General features: G+C 34.7%; 1 protein-coding gene across 4 annotated transcripts in view; it reads right to left on the minus strand.

The window, feature by feature from the left end:
• CSMD3 (CUB and Sushi multiple domains 3) overlaps positions 1-23,191 on the minus strand; it is a 743,929-nt gene that overhangs the window by 192,758 nt on the left and 527,980 nt on the right. The window lies entirely within an intron of this gene.

Genomic DNA, 23,191 nt, shown 5'->3' on the forward strand with positions numbered 1-23,191 from the left:
TAACAGTTTAGTCTATTGTCAAGATTATGGCATCTGTTTAGAATATTTCTTCTAGCCACTTTGGACTATAAAATGTTTTTTAATAAGTTTAATGTTAACATATCTATTCAACAAATTTGTTTCCTCTGTTAAGATGCAAGTGACTTTCAAGAATGACTATACTCAATGTTTCATTTGCAAAACTCAAACATCTGTGTTTTTGTGCTGTGCTCTCAAAACATATCTTCTGAATTATATTAAATGAGAAAAAGATGGTTTTCTTACTATTATTTCAGAAGATTTTATCTCATTACTTGCCATACTAAATACAAACTATTTATTAGTGTACCTACAAGTCATATGTTTTAAGACTACTTTTAGTTAATTCACACAAAATGTATGGTAGACTATACAATGAAAAGAACACATCTTTTAATGCTAGCAACTTAAGGTCCTGTTGTTTTGAGCATGGATTTTTGTAATTTGCATTAACATGAGTTCCTTTCAGTATGGTGTTGCTACAGAGTTTGACGGTGTACCTGAAATGGGAGCAGATGGTGCCTCTTGCTCCAGTCTGCAAACACAATTTGTAAATTATTTAATGGGCTAGCATGAAAGTCACGATATTTGAAATATGTCAACAGAAAGATCTTGACTTTTGCTTGTGCATGTGTGTGTTCATGTGGTAGATGAGGCATATATATTACAGATTAGCAAATCAGTCAGGACCAGAACAGGACATAGTCTTGACGATGCTCAGTACAGCTTTAGTGATAGGCACCCACTCTGAGACACGGAATAAGCACTAAGAGTACCATACATGGAATATTGTTCTCAATGCCGAAAATAATTATCTCAGTGTCTTCCCTCAATCAACCATCTTGTGAAGTGTCAGAAATTAATACTTTATTGTGAAAACATATTTAGATAATAGAATTATTGTGCTTATTGCCAAGAAGCAACAGAGTCTTGGCTGAGTCTCACATGGAGGGACTTATTTGCCTTGAGTTGTTTGAAACACAAACTAGAATCTCTTCACTAGCTGAATGTGGCCAATATTTTTGATGAAGCCAGATCTTCTTACCAGCTTGTAAGTACTGATTTTATATTCCTGATTTTGTATGAAACAGAAGAGAATATGGAATATAAGCAACAAAAGTACTAAAACTAGAGAGAAAAGATTGCCAAAAAGCTTATTACTTTTCCCTAACTCCATTTAATTTTTTACAGTTTGCTAGTTGAATAAATGTGTTACTACAACAAAGGCTAACAATACTGTCCCACTTCAGCACTCATATCATTATTTTATTTCCCTAATTGCAGATATAAAATAATGTGCAAATTCAGGGTAAAATTATTATTCCACTAAAGTCAATGTCTTTAGCACTAAAAGGGACAGAATTTCACCCTTAATTTTTAATAAAACTTGAAGTAATAGCACACTACAGCAATACTTAAATTTAAGTTACTAACTGTGTATTTAGTACTCAGCATATAGTGGACCATTACTTATAAAGTCCAGACTTTTTGTACTCCTATTCCTTTTTATTCCTACAAGTTATGGAGTTAAGCAAGGTATCAGTGGTTTTGCAAAACTACCACTATGCTTAAAACAGAAAAAAAAAAACTAAAATACCCCTCACAGTTTATTTTGAATAAATACATATTTTTCCATAAATTAACTTAACATACATAATTTTTGAAACAAAAAAAATCAAACTACTGCAACTTTTACAAGTTTTTATTCACTTTAGTGCAATGTCTTCCACTACACCTTATTGTTATTAATAATTGTGTATCTGAAATCAACAGCAAATTTTGAGTTATATCTTTACTAATTATGTGACTGTTGATGTTCTGTAGACAGAAAAAGTCCCTCAACAGAGTTGCCTGCAGCCTATGCTACAATGTGCTCAGTACAGACTGGACTTAGAGATGAACTACTTGTCACTCTGACATATGTAGAGTTTACTTTGCAGTAACCCCAAAATACTTGCATAGTAATTTCTTTCACTTTGTGGATGTCATTCTGGACATTTTCAATCTGCCCTTTCTGAGTTCACGTTTTCCCTTATGGTGTCTCCCATGGTTTTCCAACTCTTGCTATAATGGCTCTATCCTCTCTAGAATACACATTCATGGGTCTCAAAAACAAATGATATAAAGGAAAGTTGAATCAAGATGTAAGCACACCGCTGACCTTTGCAATCTGAGAAAACATGTAACTTTACTAATCATTATGTGGTAAATTATTTCGTTCTTATAACGGCAAGACTGTCCTCCAAGACCTTTCTGAAGGAAGAAGAGGTTTGTTTGATATTTCAGTAAACCCTTAGAGTTCACTGACTATTTCCTTCCTTACCTTTTGAGAGATGCTTACTTTAAAAAGCCAGAAGTTTTAGGAAGAGGAGATTCTACCTTGACCATCACAAAACTTTACTATTCAGAAATGAAAGATGGATCCAAGGACATGAAACCATAGCTACAGTGAATTAAAAACATTAATTTGATGCAAAAATAAAACATACATTGCCTCTGGAAAATATCTGGCATCAAGTTGTTTGGCTGGAGCCATGCAGGTCTCATTGCGTTTGCATCCATTTTACAGTGCAGTGATTTATTTCATTTCTTAATAACTACAAAGTTAAAAACTGAAAGGTTGTGAAAATCAACATGTCTAATTATTATGCTGTGCATTTAAAGGTCTACCTACAGTAAAAATTCCAACAGATCCATCACATGTACAAATATAAACTGTGTTACTTAACACCAAAAAAAAACCAACAAATGCTGAGCATCATTTCCCTAGGGACGAAAAAAAACCCTCTGCAAAATAAAACAAACCAACCAACCAACAAAAGTTCAAAAGGCAAGTGATATTGTTTAATCCCCAATAGTATTCTAGTATTTCTTAATAATGTTTGCTTAGATTCTGAAATACTATGTAACTTTCTGCATTTTTTTTCTCCTTTGGTTTATTCTCTGACATATAAAAATACTACTCAGTGCACTGTTCTTGTCCTGCTTTCCAGGATCAGCAACAGAACACTAATAGGAGAGAAAGGCACTTGATTGTGCTAAGAATGTGATAAGAATCAGTGTGTTGTTGCATTGCTCACTGTTTCCTTGAAACATTATTAAGCATTAATAGCAAAAATTTCTTCTTCTGTGTGCTGAATTTCCTGTAATGGTATCTTGTCTTGTAAAACAGCACTCCCTGCAGCCCTTGAAAAAGCCCTATCATAACGACAACAGAGTATCACCCACTCTGTGTCTTAAATTGTTAAGCTTTTTATCTGGAAGGTTACACATCTTGATCATTAATATTCATGCACTTTTGTCAAAGAACTCAGCTCTACCTCTTTTTGGCAATGTATTAGTAAATAGAGAATACAATATAAAATACATCACCACAAGCAGTAACACTTCTTCTCACATTTAAGCATATGCTAGTTGTAAAAGAAATGTAGAGGATCACCACAGAGAGGCAAAAAAAAAAAAATCACACAGCAGAACCACAGATCCCTGTAATCTATACCTAACTACTGCTATAAACTAAAATTTTCCATAGCTCCAGCAAAACGTTACAGGGTTAAAAGCCCCTACCAGATGTTTACTGCTTATATGTTTTCCATCATGTCTTTGCAGTTTAACAAAAAAAAAAAAAAAAAAAACAAAAAACCCACAAGGAAAAAAAATAGCAAAGGAATTTTCAAGAATGGACTACATAAGTATGAGAATCAATGTCTTTATCTTTTGAAGAAACAAGTATTTTTGCTACCAAATATTTTGTCTGCAGCTCAAAACTTTTAATTCCTACTACTGCTTTCAGGTTACCTACTTTCTAGCTCCTATAGCTAAGATTTAATTTAATTGTAATTGCAGATTTAAGTGCCATACTGCACCACCCATTTTTAAGCAGCTTTCCTCTGTGGAATCAATGGGGAATTTTGCTTAAAAATGAATGGCACAATATGGCTTTATATCATGCAGATAAATTTAATTACACAACTACAAATATAATAAAAATGAAGAATTACAGTGCATAAACTCTGCAAAAGGAGGAAAAATATGTCTTGAAGAACTACTAACGGGATACTGACTTATCATCTAATGGACCACTGCTTCAAAATCCAGACTAAGATACCTAATATTTAGTTGGTCTAAATGAGGAGGTTAAGAAAAACAATTATTTGGTGATATGACATGTTTTTAGAATTTAATATATTAAAAAATTCATTGCTATTTTTCCTAGTCTGAGAGAATACAATGTCATTCTATTTATTCTATTTAATACAAATGAAGAGATTTTCAGTTGGAATGGTTTCTTCTAGTGGTTAAGTCAAGATTAATATACAGGTAACAAGAAAACAAATATAGTGACTGATATATCACCACCAAGAAATAGAATAATTTTTAAAATTATACAAAGGAAATCTTAAGAGATAAAAATGGTAGATAAATTAATTCCAAACTTCTAAATTACAGATACTTTTATTGTGGATATTAGTCTGATAATTAGAGTGTGATGAAGCACCTAATGTTTTTTTTTTGACAATACAATCAATATGGAAAAGACAATCTGATATAAAAATATATATTTTAGTTGCTGTTTGGAAATACTGAAATACATTAGAAACAAAAAGACACCAATAAATATAGGGGGAGAGTGCACCATCATACAACTGGAAAGGAGTACCAGAGAAAACAATATCATAAAGAACATGGAAGCTTTCTATACTGTTATCTCTTCAGTCTTCAAACACAGTTTAATTATAGCAATCAAAATTGATTCAAAAAATGAGACAGAAGCTCAGGCCAACATATGTTAATAATATTTCAAAGCAGTTATTTAAAACAGGGGCCAGCAGAAGCTGGCAAAATCCCCTCAGGAATTCAGAAAGCTATCAAAACAGGGCCTGAATCATTATTAGAAACTGGAAATATGATAACATTATTACTAAAAAAAAAAAGAAAAACCTAAAAAAAACCCTAAACCAGAGAAACTCTAAGTAGCAACTTAAAATAAGTATTAGTAAATATAGGAATGCAAAATCAAAAGCAACTAGCTAGATATAGCAGAAAAATTTAACAGATCAAATATCAATTTTGAGTTTCATTAAAACATTGCTGTAGACAGACATCTCTAAGCTAGGCTTTCATGTATTAAACATAGAAGATAACATTTCTGCTCCATTCAAGAGTGGTAAAGTCTCAGCAGCAACATCACATCAAGTTTTTGGCATTAAAAATAAAAAGGAAATAAAAAGAAGGTACTATTATGATATGTCAGGAAATTTTGAAATAATTGGTTTTGTTTAGACTCCAAAACAGATGAATGAGACCATGGGTATACTGGTCACTTTTTGAAGATGTGGTAGATTGAGATAAAGATTAGAAAAATGATTTTTCTCTTAATCTATAATGACAGGGCAAGAAATAACTGGCAACTATTTTGGTAAAATAAATTAATTTCAGATATTCTCATAATTATTTTTGAGAAGTTATTTAACTTTTTGTTGATTTCTGGAAGAACAAGACATAAATATCTGCCATAATATGTTAAATATATCCAAATAGACAAGATACAGTACTTGATCTTTTTATAATTGGTTATGTATCTATTCATAATTAATTAACTGTTGCACGAGAAAGGGGTACGTTCGATTTTCTTGGTGCTGGCAATGCTAAAACCACAAACTGAACTGTTACAGCGTGATGGGCTGGTTTATTTTTTCTAGAAAAGAAAGGATAGTATTTAATGTTCAAAGGTAAAAAAAAGGTTATAAATACAGAAGTATAAAATGGGAGAACTAAAAAGCAATTCTTCCAAAAGTAAGTAACTATCATAACCTTGAATTATAAAAATTTGGAAGTTTTCTGGAAGATGTATAATCAAGAAAATATGTCTTATAAGGGGAGAACTAAGAAACTTAAAATCTAGTTTAGCAGAGAAAGATAATTTGATACATTTTAAGAAAAACATTTCAAGAGGATAGTGCCTTTTTATTTTCAATATAAAGAAGCAAAATAAAATTTAACAGAAGCTAAAGGAAACTTTCAGCTATTGTTGTGCTTTTATACATAAGATATACATAAATATACAAAATGCAACTAATCACACAAATCATTTCTACGTGGATGTATTTAACAGTTCACTATTTTTTACCACTAAAATCAACAAAACAAAACCCAAGTTCAGATAACTTTGTGTCTTCAATTTCCGTTCCTTGAAATCTTTAAAACAAAAATATGTATCTTTCTAAAGGTATGAGAAGCAGATTTTATACAGTTGAATATGAGATATACTTTTACATTCAGAGAAAAAAAAATACAAAGGAGAATTGTTTTAGCCTAACTTTAGAAACAGTGTTTACTTTCAATTTAATGACTAATGATTATTAAATTTCAATTATATTTCTTTTTTCTTCCTTATGAACTGCAGTGCATACAATTTTAAAAAGTTTCATATAGTCTTCTTTGGTACTGAAATAATGTGTTGCTTAAAATTAGTTTACTAAATTTACTTGTTTTAGTCAAGTGTATGGGAAGTCTGAAATGGATTTTCTGATATGAACTGAGATGTGTCAAAAGCTCAAAATCCTACATTTTTTCTACTGTAGAATGTGATCATAGCTGATTGATGGCTCCTTCATAGTATTGACTGTTATCCAAATAGCCAAAATATCCCCCATTTGCCAAATTACTTCCTTATTTCTCTTTCCTATATTTTTCTGAACAACTGCTGGAAATTAGATATATTTAGTTTTCTATCCCAGCTAAGCTAATTCATGTTCATTTTAAACAGGCAGTAGAGTGCAGAAGCATGAAAGCTAAATCCTGTGGTCCTATTTAAGTTGTCAAAGTACTAGACAGAAAATTAAAGAAAACTCGAAAAGTGAGACCCCTACTTTCTATAACACAAAATCTTATTCTATATAATGTTTCAATTTCTAAATGTCACAGTAGAGCTACACATCAGAAGTATTTATTATCAAAGCCTGTGATATGTATTTGTCAAATTATCTAGTAGTTAAGCATGACCAGATATTAAATAAATGTTGAATGTATTAATAATTTATTGATAAAACTAAAAAATTGAACTGATTTAAATTAGGCTGAAATTAGGTGTCTTGTTAAATTCCTGTTTAACAGATGCACTAGCAAATTTTGAATTTAAAATAGCTAAATTGCAGAAAGTTATTAATCTTAATTCTTCATTTTTGTACTAATAATGCAAGAAATAGCTTCTTAAGAAAAATAATTTAACAGGTAGCAGTGGTATAAATTTATTTCCAGTGTGGTATAGTCTTCTAAACTCTTATATGATGTTTAATGCACTAATTTTTTTCTTCTTTACTTTTGAAGGAAACGTATGCAGCTCATGAAGACCTTACTGAATGATCTGTTAGTGCCTTTCTATAACAGGCAAAGACTTTTTTTAGATGTTGCTTGCCTTTGGAACAAGGGACAGGATCTGAAGTTTCTCTAACTTAGTGTTCCCAGGCAAGCTGGAGGATGGTCAGGTGCCTCCACTACTTCATATTTCTCACTGCACCAGAGAACTCTGGCTCCAGTTGATAAATGCACTAGAACTGTGAGGTACATTTCCAGGACTCTTGCTCACTTCAAAAACACTCACTGAATAAAGTTGTGATTCCTTCATTTAAGTAATATTTTATTTTCTCTTTGACGATAAAATGGCTCTCAGAATGGGGCCATCTAATAAGAAATAATGTTGTCTAATATATTTTGTGCTAGAATAAAGGTCTTTGCAGGGAAAGTCTCTCCTCATAACAAATGGAGATGGAATAGGTCTTTGCAGTCAGCCTGTGGCTCAGCACAGGTTATTCTTTTAGAAGACCACACCAGCATTATAGCTTCTGCAGCTGAAAAACAGTAACTAAATAAATATTTTTTAAAGGTGTAAGTCAACCTTCTGCAGCAAAGCTTTGACATGGTATTTTAGGAGTTTCTGGAGGAAAAAAAAAAAAAAAACCAATCATTTTAGAACAATTTATCTACCAACATAAAAAATTAATAAAAAATAAACAAAAATCAGAAATAATAGAGCCTTCTGGTGGAGACCATTCCAGAGTCTTTCAAGCCTATTTAGACAGCAAAAGGAAAAGAGCATTACATGACAGACATATAGAAGTCAAAATGTCAGATTAACAAAGCTTAACATATTTTTAGCTACAATAGCAGAATTGAGACATTGACTCATGAGAAAGTATGAATGAAATGTGTAAGGATTTACCGATCTCTTCACAAGAAAAAAAAAAATCTCTTCCAATCAGAAAGGGGCTTTTTTTGAGGCCATATAGCTTCTGTATTATTTGTTTAGTCACCTGTACACTATTATCTAAATTATATTTCATTACTTATTTAGTTTAAGAAATAATCATTCCTATTAAGGGATGAAGAGTGTAATAACTACTTCTTAGTCAACTGACAATGCACTTGAGGTCTCAATAAGAATATTTTTTTGTTCCATAACCATAGTGGACAAGGACATACTTAAAACATCTTTTCATTAGGCAGAAGAAGAAACCTACAAAACACAAAGGAAATTAAAATTATGAGCTTTCTTAGAACTCACTAACTTTAGGAGTACAATTAGAACTGCACAGAACCAAGAATATACTTATTACTGGAGAGCTGGAAGTTATATTATCAAAACAAGATTCAGGAGATGATAAGACTCTCACTGTTTTAGGGTGGAGAGGCTGTAATGAGTATATTGCTGTCGTGGTTTTGTTAGTGAGGGGGGAGCCTAAGGTGGTAGCTTCTGTAGGAAACTGCTAGAAGTCGCTCCCCTTTGTTCAGTGGACTCAGCCGGGCCTAGGGCGGACCTGCTGCTGGCCAAGGCCGAACTGATTAGTAGCACAATGTTCAATGATAACGCCTCTGCGATAAGGTATTTAAGAAGGGGAAAACAGAAACAAAAAAAACAAAAAAAACAAAAAAAAAAAAAAAAAGAAGAGAAGATGTGAAGAAGCTGAGCAGGGGCAGAGGTGCAGAGGGGGAGACACAGGCCTCATGGGCCTTGCAGGCCTGACCCTCTGGCCTCTCGCCAGGCGGCTGACTGGGCCCAACTTGGTCCGGCCCAGTGTAAGAAGTGGAGAGGAGATGAGAAGTGAATAAGATGTAAAAAAGATCCTGGGAGACATCTACCAGCCTGTTGTGAGGAACGGCTGCAGACGCCAAGGTCACTTCAGAAGGAGGGGGAGGAGTAATGCGGCTCCTGGCCAAGATTCCCCTGCAGCCTGTGGTGACAACCATGGTGGAGCAGGTTGTCCCCCTGCAGCCCATGGAGGTCCACAGAGGGGCAGAGATCCACTTGGAGCCCGTGAAGGACCCCACATCAGGGGAGGTGGATGCCTGAAGGAGGCTGTGGCCCGTGGAGGGCCCACTGGGGCAGCCGTTCTGGAGGGACTGCACCCCGTGGAAGAGATGAGCCACGCTGGAGCAGTTCCACAAAGGACTGTGGCGTAGGGGTGGGACCCCACAATGGAGGAGGGGCACGACAATTGCCCATCCAAAAATCCTTGTTCTTGTATGCTGCCCATCTGCATATCTCCAAAATGTCCCTTTACCCGAAAGTGTTTTCTAGCACTAGCAGTGAATCACAGATGCTAGAAATAATAAGATTTTTCTTGAATAATCTAATATTATTGCAATATTAGAATGAAACCCTATAATTCCTTAGGTTTCCAAGTGATTGATCACCACTAGATTTCCAAGTGATTTCCAATATTCTGAGGGTGTGTGTGCATCGGTAGTTTGGAAGGAAACGACAGTAACAAGTAATTAATTTAATTTTAAATTTGAGATCTGATAAATTAACTGAAGTCACTGATCTGATCAGTCTCCGATTTCTTTGTTGTCATGGCTGTTTATTTTTGCAACAGACTTTAGTTTTAAGAAAACAGAAGTCCCCGCTTTTCAAACTTCCTTCATTAAATAATTCTCCTTTTCAGTTTTCAACTGGGCTTCTGGGTAATTAAGTTTATCAGTGGATTGATACCTACAAAGTAAATATCTGTTTGCTATAACAAACTGCTCTTAAGAGAAAAAAAAAAAGTCAAATTCTAGTTTCCTAGAGAATAAAATACTGTGGTACACCCAAAGCCAATATTAACACTAATAAAGACAGTTCTGTGGTGAAAAGGGAAAAATATATTAAAATACAAACAGTAAGAATAGCTATCTCAATTCAAATATCTAAATATCTGAGCTAATTCAAGGTTTACATAAGGTTATTCTCAAAGTAGTAGCAAATGAAATATGACAACTCAATAATACTACTGAGAAAAAAAACAAATATACTGAAACACAAATAATTCAAGCAAACAATAGCAGCAAAGTATTGCTGGTTTTAGATACATAGATGTAAAGGAATAAAGTTTAAAAGAAACATATTTCCCCAGAGGATGATTCATCTCACCCTGCAGTATTGAAGATAGATATGTGCAAGTGTCTGTCTCTCTCAAATGACAAAAGCATTGTCTTTTAAGATTATTGTAGACGAGGCCACAGATTCACATTTCTTAATTCTAGATTTCTAATACACACCTGTCTAGTTATCTAGGTACTCTCTATGACCAGCAGAGAGAAAAACACTTTGTATTAATCTCACTCTGGAGAACTCTAGGTCTCAGCTACTAACCAGGATGTTGAAGTATCAGACTAAAGGCTCATACTGGGGTGAGGCAGGGGAGCCAACAACAACAACAAAAAAAAAAACCAAAACATAAGCAATCTGTAAGTAAAAACAAAAATAATTAATCCCAGAAAGCGAGGAAGAAGTAAACATCTGAAACATAGGAGGAAAAAAAAAAAGTGAGAAAAAAATAGAGTGAGAAAAAACTGTTAATAGTGAAATAAAAACCAATCAAAATAACTGGCCTATGGAGTGAACAGTTATGAGCACAAGTAGCAATTAAAAATATAAAATTAAATAATAGTACAAGATTGGCCTTTAAAATAGGCAAGCAGATAAAGAAACAAAAAGACACCCACAAAATCCACTAATCTAATCTAGACTGCTTTTGCTATATCTGGTGGAAGTAGTTGTATGTACAAAAAGAAATACCATTTCTGTAAAGGCCAGGTATATTACTCTGACACTACCAGTAATGTCTCTACTTGATTTTGAATAAGTGTGCCATGTCAGCACATATTAAGATATTTCAACCACTTGTTACAGATTTATATATTGTAAGACTAAAAATGGCCATTTTTATCAACGTGGCTTCTTGCATGACATAAAGCACAGAATTTCACCAGTGTTAAAATCGCAAACTCTTACTTCTTGGCTGAGCTGAAGGATAATTATCCATATTGTTTACATCTTTTATGTGTAGCTACTTTCTGATTATACTGTATCACTTACTAATTCTTGAAAGATTGATTATATTTAAAACAAGTTTAAACAATTATATATCTCATTTCTACTGTTGTAGGCATATCCCCTGCAGCTCAAGCTTTGGGTACACAAAAAAAAGCAAGCGTCTAAGACAGCAGATAGATTAGCAAGGAAAAGGAGAAAAATAAATACATCAAAAAGATGAAGGGCATGGTTTAAAATGACACAGTTTCTAACAGTTTCTATTAGAAGTGTATATAGCAATGGCCACAAAACTCTGAAAGACCCTAGCTTCACAGTTTTCAGACTCCAAAGAAACCGTTCTTTCAGAGCCAAATTGGTCAACAGCTGCAACATCTTTTAAGTGAGCACACATTTAGATGAACATCCTGTATATGTCTGATATATCATAAGATCATAGAACTGTTTGGGTTGGAAGGGACCTTTAAAGGTCATCTAGTCCAATCTCCCAGCAAGGAGCAGGGACATCCCTGACTAGATCAGTTACCTCAGAGGCCTGTCCAACCTGGCCTTGAATGTTTCCAGGGATGGGGCATCCACCACCTCTCTGGGCAACCTCTTCCAGTGTTCCACCACCCACACTGTAAAAAAGTTTTTTCCTTATGTCCAGTCTGAATCCAACTCCCTCTACTTAAAAAACACTACCCGTCACCCTATCACAGCAGGCCCTACTAAACAGCCTCTCCCCGTCTTTCTTGTAGGCCCCCTTGAGGTACTGGAAGGCAGCTACAAGGTCTCCCCGGAGCCTCCTCTTCTCCAGGCTTAACAGCCCCAACTCTCTCAGCCTGTCCTTATAGGAGAGGTGCTCCAGCCCTCTGATCATCTCTGTGGCCCTCCTCTGGACCCTCTCCAACTGGTCCACACCCTTCTGATGTTGGGGCCTCCAGAACTGGACAGTACTCTAGGTGGGGTCTCACCAGGGCAGAGTAGAGGGGCAGAATCACCTCCCTTAACCTGCTGGCCATGCTTCTCTTGATGCTGCCCAGGGTGCAGTTGGCCTTCTGGGCTGCAAGTGTACATCGCCAGCTCATGTTGAGCTTCTCGTCAACCATCACTCCTAAATCCTTCTCCTCAGGACTGGTCTCGATCCATTCTCCACCCAGCCTGTATTTATACCTGGGATTGCCACAATCTGCGTGCAGGACCTTGCACTTGGCCTGGTTGAACTTCATGAGGTTTGCATGGGCTCACCTCTCCAGCCTGACAAGGTCCCTCTTGATAGTATCTCTTCCCTCCAGTGTGTCACAGCACACAGTTTGGTGTCATCATCAAACTTGTGAGGGTGCACTCTATCCCCCTGTCCATCTCACCAACAAAGGTGATGAACAGGGCCAGTGCCAATACCAACCGCCGAGGAACACCACTCGTCTCCATTTGGACATTGCACCATTGGCCACAAGTCTCTGAGCCAGTCATTGAGCCAATATCTTAGATGAGACAAGGATGTCACGTGGGGAAGTGTCAAATGTCTTGCACAAGTCCAGGTAGATGTTGTTAGTTGCTCTTCCCTTAATCACCATTGCTGTAACACTGCCATAGAAAGCCACCAAACTGGTCAGGCATGATCTGCCCTTCATGAAGCCACATTTGGTGTCACAAGTCACCTCCTTGCTTTCCATGTGCCTTAGCATCGCTTTCAGGAGTATCTGCTCCATGACCTTGTCAGGCACAGAGTTGAGTCTGACTGATCTGTAGTTCCTCAGGTCTTCCTTGTTCCCTTTTTGAGAAGGGGGGTTATGTTTCCCCTTTTCCAGTTGTCAGGAACCTCACTAGACTGCCATGACTTCTCAAATATAATGGACAGCAGGTTGGCAACTTCATCTGCCAGTTCCCTTGCAACCCATGAATACATCTCATCAGGTCCCATGGACTTGTGAACCTTCAGGTTCCTCAGATGGTCTTGAACCTGCTCTTGTCTTAGAGTGGGCAGTTTTTAATTCTCCCAGTCCCTGCTCGTGCCTTCTGCGACTTGGGAGATGTGGCTAGAGGAACTAGTGAACACTGAGGCAAAAAAGTCACCAAGTACTCTAGCCTCCTCCATGTCCTGCATAACCAGGTCTCCTGTTTCCTTCCTGAGATGCCTCTCATTCTTCCTCATCTTCCTTTTGTTCCCGACGTATCTAAAGAAGCTTTTCTTGTTACCTTTGATGTCCCTGGCCAGATTTAATTCTGTCAGTGGTCTAGCCTTCCTTACTGATCACTGGCCACTCAGACAATCTGTCTGTATTCCCCTCAGGCTACCTGTCCTTGCTTCCACTCTCTGTAGGCTTCCTCCTTGATCCTTGAATAGTAGCCAACTTTCTTGTGCCCCTCTTCCCTCCAGGGCTTTATCCCATGGCATTTTACTCAGGTCAAAGTACCTTTATGTGTCAGTAAATATTTTCAATGAAATTTTGAGTTCATCTTCAAATAATTTGTGGCATGCCTAAAATATTCTTTTATTTAGTTTTCTTTTGATTTCTTTAACCTTCCTTTTGTTTCCTTCTATTTTAAAATGTAGTCATTTTTACATTAAGTCATATTGGATGGCAGAATTCCCAACACAAACATGCATGGAATCTTTGTGGTAACCTTCCTTTATCATAACTTTTCTCTCTGTTTTTTTTTTTTGGTTTGTTTTTTGTTTGTTTTTTGGTTTTTTTTTTAATTTTTAAATAACATAAAACCCACCGTCACACCATCAACTTGCAATTCTTACCTTGTGTCGTAGTTTAGCCCTGCTCAGGGCCAAGCTACGCAGTCTCTCGCTCACTCCCTCCACCAGGACAGGGAAGAGAATCAGTAAAGGAAAAAAAGCAAACTCGTGGGTTGATATAAAAAAAAAAAAAAAAATTAAGAAAAATAACAGAAGAAAACAAAACAGAGATAGAAGACAAACATACAAAACCCAATTACAGAAAACACTAAAGCATGTAATTGACAGTACAATAGCTCACAGCAGATCCTGATGCCAAATGACACAAGGCTCCCTTTAGCACCCTCCTCGCTTATATACTAAGCATGATGTCACATGGGATGGAATAACCCTTTAGCTAATTTGGGTAAACTATCTCAGCTGTTGGCTAATTAGTAAACTATACCAGCTGTGTACCCAGCCACAGGGGCCACCAGCTCCAGTTCCTTTCCCAGCTCTGGTGAAAATTAACTCTATCATAGCTGTAACCAGGACATCTTGTTATCAAATATTAATCCTAACAGATTGTATTACAATTCCTTTATTCATGGAACTCTATAAAAAGTTTTTAAAAATTCAATTATATGTTATCAATAGTTCTTAATGTCATTCATTTGCTTATTGAGCTCTCAGATATTCCATTACGCTCCACATTCCTCTTCAAAAGTTATATTGATTTATCATCAACGTGTTTAACCGTGCACCTTCTACTTCTGTTCTTTTTTTATAATTTCTACCAATTTTCTAACTGTGGAAACTGACTAGTTGCTCATCGCAAAATATTTTTTACATGTTCATCACCTTCCACTACTTTGATAGAAAGTCTAATTTAACCTTAAGGTCAACATTTATACTTCTTATTTAGGCTCTTTCAAAACTACACAGAAGACTGTCTCATCCTAGCAACTTGCTATGGTTCTGTTTATTGATTTTCTTTAGCATCTCTCCTATAACTGCTTCCATTTTAAACAGTTCATTAGAGTCAAAGGAATGAATCTAATGCAGGACCTCTCTGTTTACCTCAGTAATGTAGCATAACTAACATAACAACATATCATTTACTTAGCTTTTTTGCAATAACATAGTCCTTGAATGTAGTTTTGTCCTTGAACTTCCGTTGACACTTTAAGTTTCCTACTTTTGTCATCTTTGAAAAAGTGTGTTAGTGGTTAGATTACGTTCACATGTTTTAAAGTTGTTTTTCAAAACCCAGTTGGCCACACTTTCTGTTGTTCTCTTTTAAACATTACTTCCTTTTCCTGGAATACATACTTTATGTTCTACTAGATTCTTTGACTGTGTTGTTGCATGTCCTCTTTTGGTGATCCTTTTAGATTTTGCTTCTCATTGGTGAGACTTTAAAATTGTATTTCCACATGATTTCCAGGTCACCAGTAAATACTTACCTTCTTGACGTTGTCTTCAAATTCATTTCAACAAGCTTCCTCAGTTTCATGTAACTCCCCATACAAAGTCAAAATTTACTTCTAGGTTTTTTCTCTTCCTTTCCTCCCAGGGTGTCTAATCTGAGTGCATTATGGACACTTTGGATACATCCTGAGCACATTATTGTCACATTTACTCTCATTGAGAAAATCTGCTCTGCTTTAGGCCACCTGTTTCTCTATTCATTTGATGCTTTCATCTTAGAACTGAAATAAAAAGATGTTTAATGAATCACTAATATTTGAACTGAGGAGAATTAAAATATCACTGTAATGCTCTTTGACGTTCAGTTACTTATATGTGCTTTCAACTGTACCTAAATATAGCTTAATGTCTGAATATATCTTTTATTAAATATTCATCCATGAACCAAACAAGTATATTTCCTGGCATGCTACATAAGTAAAGCTTCAAACTATCAACCTAGTAACTGATCATCAAAACAATAGAAAAATAGAAAATGAAGTGCAGTAAACCAGGAAATGTAACCTTTTAAATTTATAACAATGAAACAACTTCTGCAGTAGCTGGAGAGTATCACACAAACATGTGATAGATATAGTTGTGATTTATTACATTAACTTCTGTTAGCACACAGCTACACTTCAGGATATAAAAAAAAAAGAAATACATAAGAAAAAGTTTCCAGTGAATACCTGAGAATTAGAAGTAAAGTTTTATTGTGGAAGTTACTGTTCCTTCAAGACAGTGTGAGATTAGAAAAAAAGCTGTTATGCATGCAGCTTCTGAGTGAAACAAGAAACATGAGATCTTAGAAGAGATGGCTATCCTCTTTAAGCTGGGCAATGATCTTGTTCACCATTCCTACAGTAGGTTGAGTAACTGCTATATGAAGCCCAGTCAAGAAGGAAAAGAAAACTGAATTCCATTTTAAAACAATGCAGTCCCTTAATTGCAGGTTTTTCTATTCCACAGAACCCTCCCCTAGTCCCCACTGTGAAAGTCAAAGTGAAGATGACAAAACTTGTGCAAAGAATGAAATCTGAGCCTCATATATCTAACCACCAACATACCGCACCTAAGAAATCTTCTTCCAGTTGAATGGGTTACTGAAGTCTTATAAAACAAGAGTGAGGACCTTCAGACTGCTGCCTGAGGGTAAGTTAGAAACATACATTATTTATTAGGTATAGCCAGTGCAGATGACTGGGTTAGTTTCTTTAATTCCAGTTATTAATTTACTTACCTTGATTACTGACTGATACTACATAATTCTATTATACTTCAGTGTCTTGTAGTCTTTAGAAAATAAATACTTGCTTATCTGTTTGAATAAATGGTAGGGATTTTTTTTTTCCTTCTAAGAACAGAATATCCTGAAGCCACCTTATCTGTTCTAAAAAAACTTCAGAGAAAAATATGTACCTATGATATTAACACTTCATATAGAAACAAGCACATATTTACTTAAACGAGTGCTAAAAGCTGTTTTTTCTCTCCACCTCAAAATACATCATGGAATATTTTGTCGTTGTTTAGCTACAGTCAGCAATCAAGTACCACACAGCTGCTCAATCACCCTCCCCCTCCCCAGAGGATGGGGGAGAGAATCAGGAAGAAAAGAAAACTCATGGATTGAGATAAAGGTAATTTACTAGGATAGCAAAAGAAAAGATAATTATTTATATATATATATATGTAATTATGATAATATACTAATAGAAAAAAAAAAGAAGACGACTGAAAAAAAAACCAAAAAAACAAAGAAGCAAGAACAACAAATGATGCACAATTTCTCACCACCCAATGATCAATATAGCCTGTCCCAAGCAGCAATCACAGAATGAAAGAAAAACCGTAATCTATCCCGGAATGATTCCAAACAGTGAGAGAGGGAAAAAAGAGAAAGCTTAATGGCTCACCACCCCCTTAAGTACTGAGCATGATGTTTATGACATGGAGTACTCTCTTTGGACAGTTTGGGTCAACTATTATGGTTATATCCCTCCTGTACCTGCACATTAGCAAAACATGGGAAGATAGACGTGACCTTGGTCTCTTTAGGAACAACTAACAACATCAGTGTGTTTATCAACGTTCTTCACCTATGAAATCCAAAACACATCAGCTACTGAGAGGAAAATTAACTCCATCCTAGCCAAAACCAGGACACCTTTTTTTTTTTTTAAGGAATAATAGTGTTTTTCAATCTTCTATTGGAAAATTTACATATTCAAAGGAAACAAAAAATGTCAGGTTTTAATATTCTAAATTTAAAAAATCACACACTTCACTCTGCATTTTCATCTGTGCTTTCTATGTTCTTTTATTGCCAATTAAATTAGAAATTGTATGTCAGTTACTGTATGTCAGTTAATTTACATATTTTATAATTCACATGCTATTCTCAGTAGTACTAAAGTACCCTGTTACATTTTCCTTGCTTATTCAAACTAACAGTTGCATGTAAGCAGATTTATTTAAAATTATGACTTGGATATACATGCTTGATTTCAGATACATTTTTAATAGTAAATAATATAAAAAACTAAAGCAAAAAAAAAATCAAAATTTACGTAGCTTAAACTATTTCTCCTTCTTTCTGACATTTCCTTCATTAAACTATGCTTCAAAAACTTGGCAGCAGATCCAGTTCAGCAAAAGATGAAGTACCTGGTTTTATGGTGCACCCTTTTTAACTAATCCCTTAAATACTTTGGAAATTAGGATTCTCTAGCAGCTTACTTTAATGAGACTGTAATTAACTACTACTCTTAATTTCTTATGCTTTACTTACCATTATATTACATTAGTACTTCTTAAATGAAAACTTGGAATAATTACACATAGCATTTATCATTCAATGGACATTGTAAAGCCAGACATTGTAAAGCCATGTTACAAATTCCAAATATATATGCAGACACTCAAAGTAATGCTTGATGTGGGTGTATGTGTGTGTCCGTGTTTATTTTTAACTGTTTTCTGAGCTTTCTAGAATTATTAACCTTTACAGTTTGTTCCAGTAACATTTTCAAGCTTTCTCTGATATAAAGAGAAAGTTTAAGAAAAGCTAAGATTTTAACTTAACCACATTTTCCAAAAACTGTGGGGTTTTTGACAAAATACCAGCTATCTGCATAGCCATATATGCAGATAGCTATATGCAGATGAGCAGTGTTCCCTATTCCTAAAATCGTTTGTGTATTTTATAGTAAACAGCCAGTGGTTTGTCATAGGAAAAATGAGGCCACTATCTCCAAGAAGTATATACTGATTAACAAACCTCTACTTAATTACTACCAAATCCACTAGGAAGCTTTTCTCTGTTTGGCTTTTTAACTTGATAGTTCTTGATGTACAATGGTCTCCTTTCCATGGAGGAGGAGTAATGTGTGTGTTCATACAGAAAAGTGTCTGCAGTGTGAGGCTTACAGGTTAAGGCATACTCAGACCTGGATGTCTACTCTTTCACATCACCAGGAATCTTGAAAGTACTAAATTTTTACACATGCAAACAAAAAGTAACTCTACAATCCCTCCAAAATAGTGTTTATTGTGTGCTTTAATCTCAAGCAGTATTGCTTCCACGTAGCCTATTCCGATATTTCACTATACCTAGTATTTCTTAAGTTGCTACCCTAAGTCATGCTCTGCTGAGCATGCAAGCACAGTAAATTCTGTTCATGCAGTCCAGAAGCAAATGGAAAAATATACCTTCCTAACAAACTCTTTGAATCCCCTTTATTGACCTTTTAAGAAGCCTATCTCTCTCCACTGACTACATTGGGAGGAAAGCTTGGCATGGTAAAGTAATGGGCATACATTTATGAAAACAAAAAATTTAGTATTTAGAAGATATTTCAGTCACAATAAAATAAAATTCTTTGTATTTTCTTCAAAAGTTCTTCAACTGCCTTTTCAAGTCTGACTACTAAGAACTAACTTTTCAGAGTACATAGCATTTGAGTAGCATTTTCATATTCAAAACACAATCATAGTTGATTTCAGTGGTACTTCTAAGTACTCAGATAATGGTTTATGTGATTCTGTAAAAGAGACGTGTTACTCTGTGCAAAAAGAAAATGAGTATTGCTTTTTAAGTAACCAACACATGACCATTTTAAATAAAGCATGCTGCTCAAGTAGTTAAACTTAAGATTACGTTGGAATTATAAAACACAAACACAGAGTCTCATTCACAGTAACATTCAGCTTCATTAGCTTCAAGAATACTCTGTGCCTTCTGCAGTTGCCTGACTCATTCCTTACACCCTTTCAAACTTTGAAATAGATTAAATGATGTCCCTTCATACGGTGACTTCTAACATAAGTAATCCTTTCTCATCACTGGATCAAAACAAAACAACTGATGTCCTTTCCCAAATACAGCAGTATGTAACATCACCATTAAAGATATTTCAAACACACCCTCGTCTGCATGACAGCCTTAATTCTGCCATTGATTAACTTTTCAACGTTAGATTTTTCAGCCTTAAATTTCTTTTTTTTTCTAACATAAATACCACATAAGTTTATTACTTATAATGGTATAATACTTTTACACACATAAATTAATTATTTAAAATGGTTTAATATTTTTATACACATGTACAATATACTACACTCTCTAATAATAAAAATATTTTTATTATTTTAAAGGACAAATTTTCCCTCTCTACACACTTCATCTTGCCTCTCCTCGTGTGTCATTTCATTCTTCACAAGTTCGAACACAAAGTTAAGCAGAGTGAACACAGAAATTGATGGCAACGGTATAATGAACACACCCACTCCAAGGGGCTATGGCTTTTTTTTTCCCCCCACTATTGGTTTCACAGATATTATTTATAAAGATTTAAAGGACCTATTCATCAGTTTTAAAATAAAAGCATCAATCTTGTCTTCTTGTTTTAAGGTCTATATATCATAAAGTTGAATTATTTACCTGCTCAAATATGTTGTGCAAGCATGACAGTGCATGATGAAAGTACACAATATGACAAAAACAGCAGTTATAGCTTGTATAAATGCTCATTTAAGAGAGGTTTCTAAAGTAGATAGGGAAGAAATCTAGTCAGAATGACTCGTCAGTATTGACGAGCACGTGGCACAACTTTTTCACATGCCCATGACAATTAATGAATTTCACTCTGTAATATCATTTAGCTAGTCATAGTTCAAATGTAAAATTAGTAGAGATAAATTTATTTAAAATGAATGCGTCATGCTTCAAGAGGAGGTAAATGGATTACTGCAATTGCAGCATAACCTATGCCACCTCTTCCATATTTTTAAATGCCTTTAGTACTTTAGCTCAATGGAATGCTAACTAAGGTTGGTCTTTGCACACCAGTGCACAGTAACTCTCTTAATGCCTTTGTTCCACTGTTTAAACTATGAATAGCAACTATTTAAACTCACATCATCCTCACAGTTTCTGTCCAAGGCCCTTTCCTAACATGGACTTGCAGGAATTAATTGCAGATTTTGCAAGAATTCTACTTTAGTGATTATAAGCCATCCTGCCTGTGTATCCTCACTGTATCTCTACTTCTCTTCTATGATCTTATTCAGTCCTTTGCCACCTCCAAAATATGAAGACAATGTGTTTACTGCAGACTTAATTCTCTACCACATTATTTTAAAGCAAATTAATCACATTAGGCAACGAACCTGTTGCAGAGAAATGCAAAATCAAATATCAACCTGGCATGTTAAATTAATGAAATAATTAAAAGGACTTAAATATAAGTGCAAAACACAATTAATGAACAGTAACTGTAGCCAACCCAAAATACAGTTACTATTATCCATCTACAGTATCCCTGTAATAACATCTGATCCCGATCTCAGTTGCATTTTAGATAAACATTTGATCTGTTTGGTCTATTAAAAACAAGCAGTTTTGTCTAGAAATGTATTTCGTTTGGTTGCTTTTTTAATAAAGATGAAAATACTAGATACCACAGATGGAAGTTAATGAATGTTAGGCTTCTAAAAACTGTTTTGTGCCTTTCAAAATCGTCTTTTTAATTGCATATATATGATAGTTGAATATTTGGGAATATAATCAAGCATTCTACATTTGTACTCCAAAAGTACAGAATAGGACAAAAATGTTAATGAAAGTTCCAACTTCTTTAATAAAAATCTTTACATCACTAAATATTATAGACACAACAAAAGGCTTGATTCTTACATGTATAAAATAGACAATCACATGCCAGTTCTATCTGATTGTTCTTTTAACATATTGAGCATTTTTAAGAAATGTAAATTGGATTACCTAGAAATTCAACCTTGTCTTTACCTACATATCCTAAATAAAAATCACCCAAGTATTTTAGCCTAATGTGCCTTAGTCTTTTATCTTCTTCTAGACTTGTATGTTTGCCTATGACAAGAACACTCTCAATTCCTTATAATAATGTCAGTAATGGTGAAAATTATGATTTCCTCATTTTTTTCTTGTAATTTGTAATAGTACTCAGTCTGACTATGATTTATCATATGAAAAACTGGCTGACTAAAATCACTAAACCACCATGCCTATATTACATAATTAGGTACATTAGACTGGGAATTAAGATTTCTTGTTACAATCATAATTAAGAATGTTTATGTTTCTTTTATATATCATGGTATGGAATTGCTCTGTGAGCAATCCTAGGACATTTTTTTAGTTTCTTTTAAACAAAAGACAAGCAGTACAAATGAATAGTCTGAATATTGATGGCTTGTTAAAAAAAAAAAAGTAATAAATCATAGGTGGTTCAAGACAATATTTGAGATTATTAGATACATCTTTCAGATGGAGATATTTTAAAGCCTGAATTCAAAGATTTTGAAGGATTAAACAACAGACTATAATGAAACATAGCAATATTTGTATTATTTTTTATTATTTCTTATTATTTATTATTTCTTCTGGTAGGAACAAGATTTTTACACTCAATCATCTGATTTCCCACTACAGTGCTACTTGTTATTCTGTAAACAATTGTTGATTGCTTCCAAAAATTTAAAAATAACTATAATTGGTGAAGCCAAGAGAAATCATCAATCATTGTCTCTGTCATAGTAATATTGTATCTGCATATGTTAATTACAACCTGTTCTTAATATTCACCATGAATGCCAAATAGCTTTGCATTTTAGCCTGGATCATCTTTGTTGTGTTCATAAAAGAATGAAGCCAATGATTTGGTTCACTTCCCACAATTAGGGGCTCAAGGTCATTTCAAATAATGATTTCAACTAAATCCAAGTCATGCCTAATGTACATAGGACTAAGTCATAAAAAAAAATATTTGGTGCATAAAGATAAAATGGCAAAAATATCAGCTTTATTCACTGAGTAGATTTTGGAAAACTAGTCCTCTCTGATCCACAAAGCCTCTGCTTGGCTTTTATCTAACTCCAAAATCACCAGTCATTGATTTTCAGGGTCTGTAGACACTCGTATTTTCTAGTTTTCCACATTCACAAGGAAGTAGGTTTCGACAGACTGAGCAATTCACCACATGTCCAACAGGTTAAACGATGTAATGTATCACAAAATGTTTCGTCTACATGGTTTAAAGGACAGTAATAACAAAAAGAAACAAACATGTTTTGTGACATCCAGAGTATACTTAATTGTCTATTGGAATATGTATATGGTATATCTCTATACGCTGCTGTAAATTTGCTAATTCAAGAATACAGGTTTGCATAGAGAATGACATTAGTATTAA

This window comes from Chlamydotis macqueenii, chromosome 2 (genome assembly GCF_036417535.1).
Source record: "Chlamydotis macqueenii isolate bChlMac1 chromosome 2, bChlMac1.mat, whole genome shotgun sequence".
NCBI lineage: Eukaryota > Metazoa > Chordata > Aves > Otidiformes > Otididae > Chlamydotis > Chlamydotis macqueenii.